A 10,482-nucleotide genomic window follows, 5' to 3' on the forward strand; every position below is an offset into this window, starting at 1 on the left:
GTCAAACTCAACCCACCCTCTATCTCACTCTCTGTTGATAGATACAGGAGGGCAACCTTTTCCTGAAACCCATTGATGTAATCCTCACAGTCACTTGTGCAAAGATTGTATGCCTTGTGCGCATTTGATGGTGCAACAGTGCATCCCGCCCTGTGTCGGCATACGGTGCAAGAAGGAAGGCAAGGGAGCCTTATGGTGCAGTGCACAGAAACAAATTGTGCTTTGTGCATTGAGAGGCCCATCCCGTGCATGCAACACTTCATTCACACTTCTCACCTCTCATTTGATTTGAAGGGAAAAAGACTGGTCACTCGCCCCACCCTCTATCTCACTCTCGGTTGATAGATACAGAGGGCAACCATACTCACTTCCCCATCCGGTTAGGATGAAAGCTCACGTCACTTGATTATTTGTCGATGAAGATCGCGTCATCAGTTGTTGAAGAGGCGTACCCAGGGAGGTAGGCATCAGATCGAACGTTGTATTGGACAGGAACATGTCGTCTACTAGAGGACAGGTAGTCACTTTGTAGAGAGACCCAGGACACAGCATACCAAGGGAGGCAGCTTCGGAATTGAATCCTAGGGACATCAGTTAATGAATCCACTTTCTGGACAGCTGGGTGTTACCACCTTTTCCACAGCCAGCTTCTCGCCCAAGGGTGTTTACCACATTTTCTTGGAACGAGGCCTGCTATGACAGGGAATTTCTTCCTTTTCTCTCATAACAGATTTGTTTGTTTGTTGTTTTTTTTTTCCTTTTTTTTTCTTTTTCTTGTTTTTCCCTATTCCCGAGGGTGTTTCCACCTTTTCTCGAAGAATAAGTCGGCATGACAGGGACCTAAGTCCTTTTCTCCCATGACCGATATGTTTTGTTTTTTTTTTCTTCGTTTTTTTCAATATTGAGCAAGGGAATGGTAGAAAGACCATTTGTCAGAACCAACCTCTCCACTGATGCTGGTGGAAAATAGAGGATAAGAGATCAAGGCTGAAAGGGGGTTTTGAGGGGACAGAGGGTTGCGTCCACCTCATCAGAAATGACTAAAGAACGGCTATTAGAAGTAGCATCATAAGAAGTACAGTGCCGCGCCAACGAGGGAAAAGATCAAGTGTCCGTAATTGTCAAGATCCCCAAGGAGGGAAGTACTTCTTTAGGCGATATCCATTGATCAGAAAGGGATCATCAGAGGCATCAACGGTCTGTACTTGGACAGAACCATTAGGGTTGACTGCAAGTACCTTATAGGGGCCCATCCACCGCTGTTGGAGCTTGCCAGGAAACTTGCCAAAGCGTGAATCATAGGCTAGGACCAAATCACCTTCTTTGAACTCCTTGTGCTTGATGAAGCTGTCATGGTAAGCCTTGCGTCGAGCTTGCGTGGCTTCCATGCACTGTAGAGCCATCCTGCGAATTTCGTCCAAACATTCCAAGTGCAGGAGACGACGTTGCAGTGAATCATCATCCCCCAAACGCTCTTTGATAGCCACTCTCAAAGAGGGTAGTTCCAATTCAACAGGAAAAACAGCTTCTGTACCATACACCAGCTGGAAAGGTGTCTGTCCTGTTGCTGCTTTATGGGAGGTTCTGTATGCCCAGAGGGCCTCTGTAAGTCGATCGTCCCAATCACGACGATGTGCGGCGATTGTTCTTGTCAGAATCGAGCAGAGGATACGATTCGTGACTTCGACTTGGCCGTTGGCTCTGGGGTAATAAGGAGTGGACTTGCGATGGCGGATCTTATACAACTCTGTCAACTCTTCCATGACTTTGTTGAGGAAATGAGTGCCTCTATCACTTACTAGCTCTAAGGGACTGCCAAAACGGGTGATGATATTCTCGTACATGAACAGGGCTACGCTGTTACCATCGTCCCGCTTGAGGGCTTTAGCTTCACACCACTTTGTGACATAATCTGTACATACAAGGATGTATCGGTTCTGTTTCCTTCTGGTAGGAGGATCGATCGGACCTACGAAGTCAATACCCCACTTCTCAAACGGCTTCAAAGGAAGGATAGGTTGCAGTGGCATGGCACTTGTCTTTGTGGGTTTCCCCATTCTTTGACAAGCATCACATCTTTTACAGTAATCATAGGCATCCTTGTGAATGGTAGGCCACCAATATCCTGCTAGCAGAGCCTTCCTGGCTGTAGCTTCTCCTGCAAAGTGACCTCCGCATGGCTCGTCATGGCAAGCCTTCAGAACAATCCCAATCTCCTCTCCTGCAACACATCTTCGGAGCACTTCATCTTTGCCTTTCTTGTACAGTGCACCACCTAGCAGGGTGTAGGGGGCTGATTCTAGCATAAGCTTCTTCCTTTCCCGACTAGAAATGCCAGGAGGATACTGTTGGGTTGCCAGCAGATTGGCAATGTTTGCATACCAGGGAGTTATAGTTTCTACCAAGAACAAGGAAGCATCAGGGAGGTCTGGATCATCTTGCTCCTCGTCTGCAATTTATGGGATACGCGACAGATGATCAGCCAGAACATGGGAACGACCAGGCTTAGTAATCACCTCAAAGTCGAACTCCTGGAATAGAAGGAGCCATCTCATCATTCGTCCTTGCACATCTGCTTTGTTCATCAAGAAGAACAGGGCCTCATGATCCACATAAAATTTAAAGTGGGTAGATAGGAGGTAATGGCGAAACTTCTCTAGGGCAAACACCATTGCCAAGCACTCCAGCTCGATCACTGTATAGTTCCGTTCCCTATCAGTGACTTTTCGGCTTGCATAATAGATCGGTTGATCCAACTTCGAGGAGCCCTTTTGGCAGAGGACAGCACCTAAGCCTTCAATGGATACATCCGTGTGTACATGGAACTCTTTCGTCCAATCAGGAGGTTGCAGAATGGGTGCCTCTATCAGACACTGCTTCAGAGTGTGGAAGGCTTTGTCACATTCTTCCGTCCAAGTAAACTCTGCATCTTTCCTCAGGAGCTTGTGCAAGGAGGTTGCCTTTGTTGCAAAGTGGGCTATGAACCTTCTGTAGTAACCCACATGGCCTAGGAATCCCCTCAACTGTTTGAGGTTGGTGGGTGCTGTCAGAGCTGCGATCTTTTCAATCTTTGCAGGGTCTGTTGATATCCCTTATGCAGAGACAATGTGGCCCAACAGAACTCCAGAAGAGACCCCAAAGATGCATTTGTCGGGGTTGAGGGAAATCCCATACTCCCGACATCGATCAAAGCATTGCTCCAAATGTCCCGAGTGTTCACGGATCAAGCTATAGACGCAGAAGTCATCTAAATACACCTCAATAAAGTCATGCAGATGATTTTGAAATGCGGCCATCATGATTCGTTGGAAAGTAGCAGGGGCATTGCAGAGCCCAAATGGCATCACTCGGTAAGCGTAGGTCCCCCATTCTGTGGTGAAGGTTGTTTTGGACTGGTCTTCTTCTGCAATCTGCACTTGATTGTATCCACTGAATCCATCCAGAAGGGAATAAAGCTCATGTCCTGCCACTGTGTCCAACAATTGGTCTGTGAAAGGGATAGAAAAGTGATCCTTCTTCGTCTTGGAATTAAGCTTTCGGAAATCCACACATATTCACAATTTGCCATTCTTCTTGGGTACAACCACGATGGGTGAAACCCATTCACTATTTGCCACTGGATAGATGAACTCGACTTCTAGAAGCTTGAGCAGCTCCACTTTCACCAATGTGGAATAATTCGGGTTCATTCGCCTCTGTCGTTGCCGTACTGGCTTGGCATCAGGCTCCAAGTCAATATGATGTTGACATATTGTGGGATCAATCCCCTTTAGGTCTTTGTAAGACCACGCAAACACGTCCAAATTTTCTTTCAACAAGTTGTACAAGGTTGACAACTCCTCTTCTGGGAGACTGCTACCCACCTTCAAGTGGCGTTCAGTGCCTTCTGCATCCTCAAAGGTTAACTGCCTTTCACCTTCTACTTCACGGATGAAGGTCCCACGGACTGCTTCTGGGTACAAATCCGACTCCTTCAAGGGAGTGGTGTCCTCTTCTGATGTCCCACTAGAACCAACTTCTTCTTTTGGTGGAGACTTAGGTTGCTCCTTAAGACGTTGGAATGGGATAAGAGCCGTTTCGGGTTTGGTTTCAAGATTAATTACCTCTTGACTTGAAGACTCCTCTTCTAAATATGACACATCCAGGAACGTCACATAACAGGAACCCTCTGATGCCTGTTGGGTTGGTGGGATTGGTGCTCGTTGGCACGATGCATCATCATCATCTTTCTTAGGCAAAGATGGGTTAGAACGGCAGGAGCCACTGCTGAAAAATGGCTTGTTCTTCTTAATCCATTTCTTATAAAGGTTTTGCATATGAGAAGATCCATTTACCAGACCAAATGGTACCATTACCATTCTGTCCCATAGCATGAGCTCGTCTACTTTTGATGCTTCTGGAACTTCTTCTTCAAATATATCCTCTTCAGGTGGGATAGACCCTTCCATTTCACTTTCATAATCTTCTTCGTCCATATCATATCCATCCTCTTCTGTCTCTGTCTCTGTCTCTGCGTCTGCTTCTATCTCTACTTCTGTCTCTGTAGGAGCTCTGTAACAGAAGAATAGATTCTCTGTTTCCTCTTCTGCCTCTGTCTCTGCTTCTGCTTCTGCTTCTGCTGTGGCCATGTAACAGGGAGAACAGTACATCCATGCTTCTATCTCACTGTCAGAAGTGATTTCAGAAGTCATGCCTGATTCAGGCAGGAAGTATTCACCCATTGATAACGGCTTTGCATCTTTTGGAAGTCGGCTTACAGTATCCACTGTTAAGGAATGTGCCACTGTTTTCTTAGGAAGGCTCTGTTTGACAACATCTTCGTCTGCTGATGTTCCATCTGTAGCCTCATTAGGGGAGTCAGAAGATAATTCCAAGGAGGTGGATCCATGTCCTTTTTGAGAACCATACAGTTGTTTCAGCACCACTTTATTGGGTCCTCTACCCAAGGTCAAGGTTCCTTTGAACCAATCCGTCCTTGCTCTAGCTTCAAAAAGCCATGGTCTGCCTAGTAACAGAGGATAGGATATACCATAAGAGTTTGGCTTCACCACCAGATAGGTTAGCCAATAATCTTTTCCAGCCACTGTAGTCTTCACATATGGAAGAATGCCCAAAGGCTTGATTCTACTCTGATCCGCCAGTCTGATGAGCCATTGGGTTGGTTGCACACCTTGTAGGCCTAGATCCTTCATTGTCACATCCGTCATAATGTTCACTGACGAACCACCATCAATCAGTGCGTTTGAAATGAAGCAACCTTCTATCCATACACCAGTCTCTGGAGTACCCGGATCTAGGAAAGCGTTAGCCACATCCACTTCTTTTACAGGCTCTGGAGCCTTGTTGGGCTTTGTTGCTGTTGAGGGAGCAATCCTTAAGCCACGTCTTCTTGTCAGTATACTTTTGAACCTTTTCCGGCAACTGGGGGACAACATCAATAATTGTCGGAATGTAAGGTTTGGTTTAAAGGTATCTAGATCTCTAACTAGGTCGTATTCCTTAATAGGATCCACTGGCTTCTCTAACCGGTTAGGGAATGGGGCAACACCCATTTTCATTTTCCCTCTTTCTTCCAACAGAGGAGTTACAGGAGCTTCTTCTGCCAATTGTGGCACTTCCTCCTCTTCTGTCTCCTGGACCTCTGGTCCTGCCTCTGTAACTGTCTGTGGCACTGTAGGGCTCTGTACGGCACTGTTAGGCTCTATTCTGTTCTGTTCTTCTGGTGGAAGATTGAACTTCATTGTTCTGGCAGGAGGGTTATTTTCTTTCTGGATAGGTGGTTCCTTCTGCTTTGCACGCGTGATGGCAGCAACTTCCAATTCCACCAAATTGGAGGTAGGCTCTTGGGCCTTGGCTGGACTATCAGTAGCACTGTTTTTCACTGGGGCTGGGCTTGGACAGTCTTTTGCAGTGTGGCCTTCTCCTTTGCATCGACTGCATAAGGGCTTGTAATCCACTGACCTTTGAGGATTTTGACAATTTTGTGAGATATGTCACTTTTCTCCGCATCTGTAACACTCCACTTCTGATCTCTGAACACCGCCAGACTGTCTTCCTTTGTAACTTTGGGAGGGAAATCTTCTGGGTCCGAAATTAGGACCAAACTCTCTAGGCTTGGGTCCAATATCCTGTGTTGTCATTTTGGATTCTAGCAAGTTAAATCTTGCATCTTCTTCCTTCCTTCTCCTATCATGCATCTCCTTCAGAGAGCAAATGTCCTCGGTATGGTTCTTCCGCAAACAGTAGGAACAGAAGGTCCCAGGAATAGTTGGTTTTCGTGTACATTCAGTGGCTAAATGGCCTGCTTGATGACACTTACCACACCAAGTATTTGACCGCATCACATCTCTTCCTGCTCCTGCAACATTGGATATGCTTGCGGTATTCACTTTCAGCGTCTGTAGCTGCTCTGTAATCACATCCATCAACTCCTTTTTGATGTTTGCAACTGAGTTAGATAAATAATCCTTCAAGCTTTCTCCTTCTGACGTACTGGCAGGAGGGTTTTGAGGAGTTTCTGTAATCACTGCATAAACTGGTTGGGCTGGTAAAGAGGGGTCTCTGTTCTGGTTCAGATTCAGAGCTCATGTTTGAACTGTTGGCTATTGGCTCCAGTTGGTAGGATTCCACTGTTGCTGCTGATTTGGCATTGAGGAAATTGGTTGGGACCATTGTTGTTGTGGTTGAGCCATCATTTGAGGCATGGATTGTGGCCACTGTGGATTTGGTGCACTGTACTGTGATATCGGGGGCATATGTTGGTAGGGATAGGGAACAGTCCCTGGAACTGCATTTGGTGGGTACGTCATTCCTGGCATCAGAGGAGGTAGGACTCCTCTTCCTGAATTCATCGCTAATCGAGCTTCCACTTCATCGTACAGTCTTGCACCTTCTGTTGCAGCTTGCAGGGTGGCTAGTCTTTGTATCTCCACAAACTTACGGACTTCTGGTTGTAATCCTCTGAGAAACACCCCCTTCTGAATGCCATCATCTAGATTATGGTTAGTCCATCTCTTCAGGATGGATTCCATTCGTGAGACATAAGCTTCTACTCTTTCTCCAGAGGATTGACTTAGGTTCATAAATTCCTCTCTCATCCGCTCTTCAAAACTTTCACGCCTGAATTTAGTGAGGAAGGCCAACTTCAGGTCGTCCCATGTGCCAAAAGTTCCTGCTGCTTGTCTCTCATACCACTGAAACACCACGCCCTTGAAAGTGGCGGGGAATATTGCTAACCAATGCTCAGGGGTTCTGGCATTGTTAGCCACACATGCTACCATGAACTCTGCTACATGAAGATCGGGGTCTTCATTGTACTCTCCCTTAAAAACTGGCAATGGAACTACATTCACTGGCCTGTCATCAATATTTCCAGGACGGATCTGGCTTGGAAGTGGACCTCCAGCAGGAGGAGGAAGGGCTTGATGTGCCATTGGGACTTCTGTAAAGAGTTCCGCAAGGGCGTCAAAGGCGGCTTCTGCTGCGAGCTCGCTCTCGGCTCTGATTTTTGCTTTCTCTCTTCTCACGTACCTCTGGACTCGTTCGAACGCTTGCCTCTTTATTGCGTCATTCATCAGGGGGTTGGCTCCACTATGTTGTTAGTGCTCCACAGAGGGTTAACAGAAGACTTCAGTCTCTGTAGGACTCTCTTGCCAACATTTCTTCTACTTCTTTCTTTTCAACGTCCCTGAATTCTGCTTTCATGCCACTACATAGAGGAAGGTATTCGGTTCTGAAGGTGTCAAAATGCATACGTCTGAGCATGGTGGTGGTGCCATCATCATAGTAATGCCAGCTTCTGATGGTTTCAACAGTGTATGTTGTGAAAAACACTCTGTCTACCAACTTCCTGTGGGTTGCTAATTGAACAAACAGAAGATTATCAGTACACCAAGCATCCCATGTATCTTGCTGTTGAGCGTCCACGAACAAATTCCAACTTTTTTCCTTCTTGTCATTGTGAACCTCTACAGACCAAGACTCCTGAAGCTTCTTCAAAATCTCCCACTTGATGTTGTCTGGAAACTTCTTAATGAATGCCAAATCTTCCATGGATGGTCATTCTCTCTGTTTCTGCTCTTTAGTTTGTTCCCAAACAGTTTGCCACCAAGATGCAAGTTTCTGCTGCTTCAACAGAAAGAGGAAACTGTCCACCACATAGAGCACGCATCATGATGGTGATGTGTTTCCGCCATTGTGGGATGAACTTCTTGTGGAAAGTGGCTTTGATTATGAGAAATTCCAACTCTTCAGTGGAAGAAGGAACTTTACAAACATCCATTGAATTCTTCTCTTCTTGGCAATGCTATTTCCTTCATTTTCAGCCTCTTTTGGTGCTTGTTGATGGCAAGTTTCCCCGGCTGCACACAAAAAATATGGAGCCCCAAGAGGAAAACCAAGGAAAAGGGAATTCTCTTGCAAGAAAATCTATCTTGTAACATCAACAAGCTTGTTTATCATGTTTCATATGATCACAATGAAGAAAAGAACACCAGGCACAACAAATCTTCATACAACATCATGTAGATCTCCCACGGATTTGATAGAATCAACCATATTCTTCAATATCTTCATAAAATCCATCAATAGAACAAAGAAAGCAAAGGAATACACCATCTTTGAATGGAAATACATCACATAGTATTCATCTTCAATATCTTCATAGTCTTCTCTCTCAATCTCTCATATATAATCACTCTGTTTGAGTAGAATTGGCTATCTCTGACTCTCTCTCTCTCTCCATCAATAATACATCATATCCTCACTAAAATCTCTCAAAATCACTCTCAATAATCACTCTTAGGTCGTGGATACCCCTCCCAAGAGGTATGTCTGATATGAAGAGTCACCAGAGCCACTACAGTGTCCTTTCATAGCTCACTACTGTCACTTCACTCTAGTCTTCACTTGAGTCTTTGGCAGCTACTTCTTCCACTTCTTTCAGCTCTTTTGCACTTGTATTCACCTCTTTCCAAGGCTAGAAAACTTTCCCAAAGTCACACATACATTCCACAAAACACATACAAAAGCATACAGAACAGTCTACAGAACAGTACCAGAACAGCTACAGTACAGAACAGAACAGAAATAGAACAGAAGCAGAAGCTCTACAGAAGACCTACAGAAGGTTATCAAAACTACATAACTCACTCTCAAACCATTCCAAACTCTCACAAACCATTCAATAAACTTTCACAATATCTCAATCTTCATCAATCAATACTCCATCCCTCTTTACAGAAGACAATCAGAACAAAACAGAGCAAAACAGAAGGTATACAGAACCATTCAGAACCTATCAAAACATCACAGAACCACCAACAAACATCATGATCTTCCAAAACACAATCATTATCATCCAAAACACTCTCAAACCACTTCTAAATCAATCAATCATCTCATAAAATCAACCATTCAGCTCTCAAAAACAACAAAAATCAGCCAAAAAACAAGTCATTTCAACACTCAACAATCTTCCATGGAGGTAATCATAAGTTGTGATGTTAATTTCCATGAGAAACTTATGGGTAGCACATGGTCTCAGAAGAATATTGGGCACACGTGGTCATTAGAGGATGTCGATGATACAAATTCATTACTCATATATTTTCCCTTTCTATATGATGATGAACCTCCTTCACCGAATAATATTGACTCTTCAATTCAAGATTCACAATCTACACCTATTATTGGTAATGATAATCTTGGTGTTAATCTTTATGTTGATCTTCCAATTGATAATGAGCATGGTATTGTCATGTTTATGATGTTCATATTCTTGAGGGTGCTCTTAATATTTGTGAAGAGCTTGTCTCTTATAGTGACACCATGTCATCCCCACAAAATGAATAATAATAGAAGGCCATGGAAGTTGAGTATGAATCTCTTCTCTCTAAAGGTACATGGGTTATGACTGAGTTACCGCCTGGATGTACTACTCTTAAATGCAAGTGGGTTTATAACACTAAAAAAAAAGAGAATAGAACATTTGACAAACTCAAAGCAAGGCTATTTGCCAAAGGTTTCTCACAAATTTTAGGAGTTAATTATCAAGAAACTTTACCACCTGTTGTTCATATTACCTATATTCGAGTCTTATTAGTTTTTGTTCTTGATTTTGAATTAGAGGTTTACCAAATAGAAGTGATAACTGCTTTTCTTAATGGTGATTCATAGGAAGAGATATACATGGAGCAACCATAGGGAATTGTAGTTAAACATAACAAAAATCCTACTTGTAGACTTCATTGAGCACTCTATGGTCTCAAATAATCTTCACGATCTTGGTATCAAAAGATTGATCTCTTCCTTACAAACAAGATTTTCTCTCTTGTTCTTCAGATCCTAACTTATATCACTACAAGGTATAGGCCTCATACCGATGTTCAAAGCAATGCAAATGTTCATCAAAAAAAATTTCCTCGTCATTACTAAAAGCATCGATATCAGTGCATCTACAAAATTTTCGCATGGAGCATCACT

Source organism: Lygodium microphyllum, chromosome 23 (genome assembly GCF_053477565.2).
Source record: "Lygodium microphyllum isolate KBCC chromosome 23, Lygodium_microphyllum_v1.1.10, whole genome shotgun sequence".
Classification (NCBI taxonomy): domain Eukaryota; kingdom Viridiplantae; phylum Streptophyta; class Polypodiopsida; order Schizaeales; family Lygodiaceae; genus Lygodium; species Lygodium microphyllum.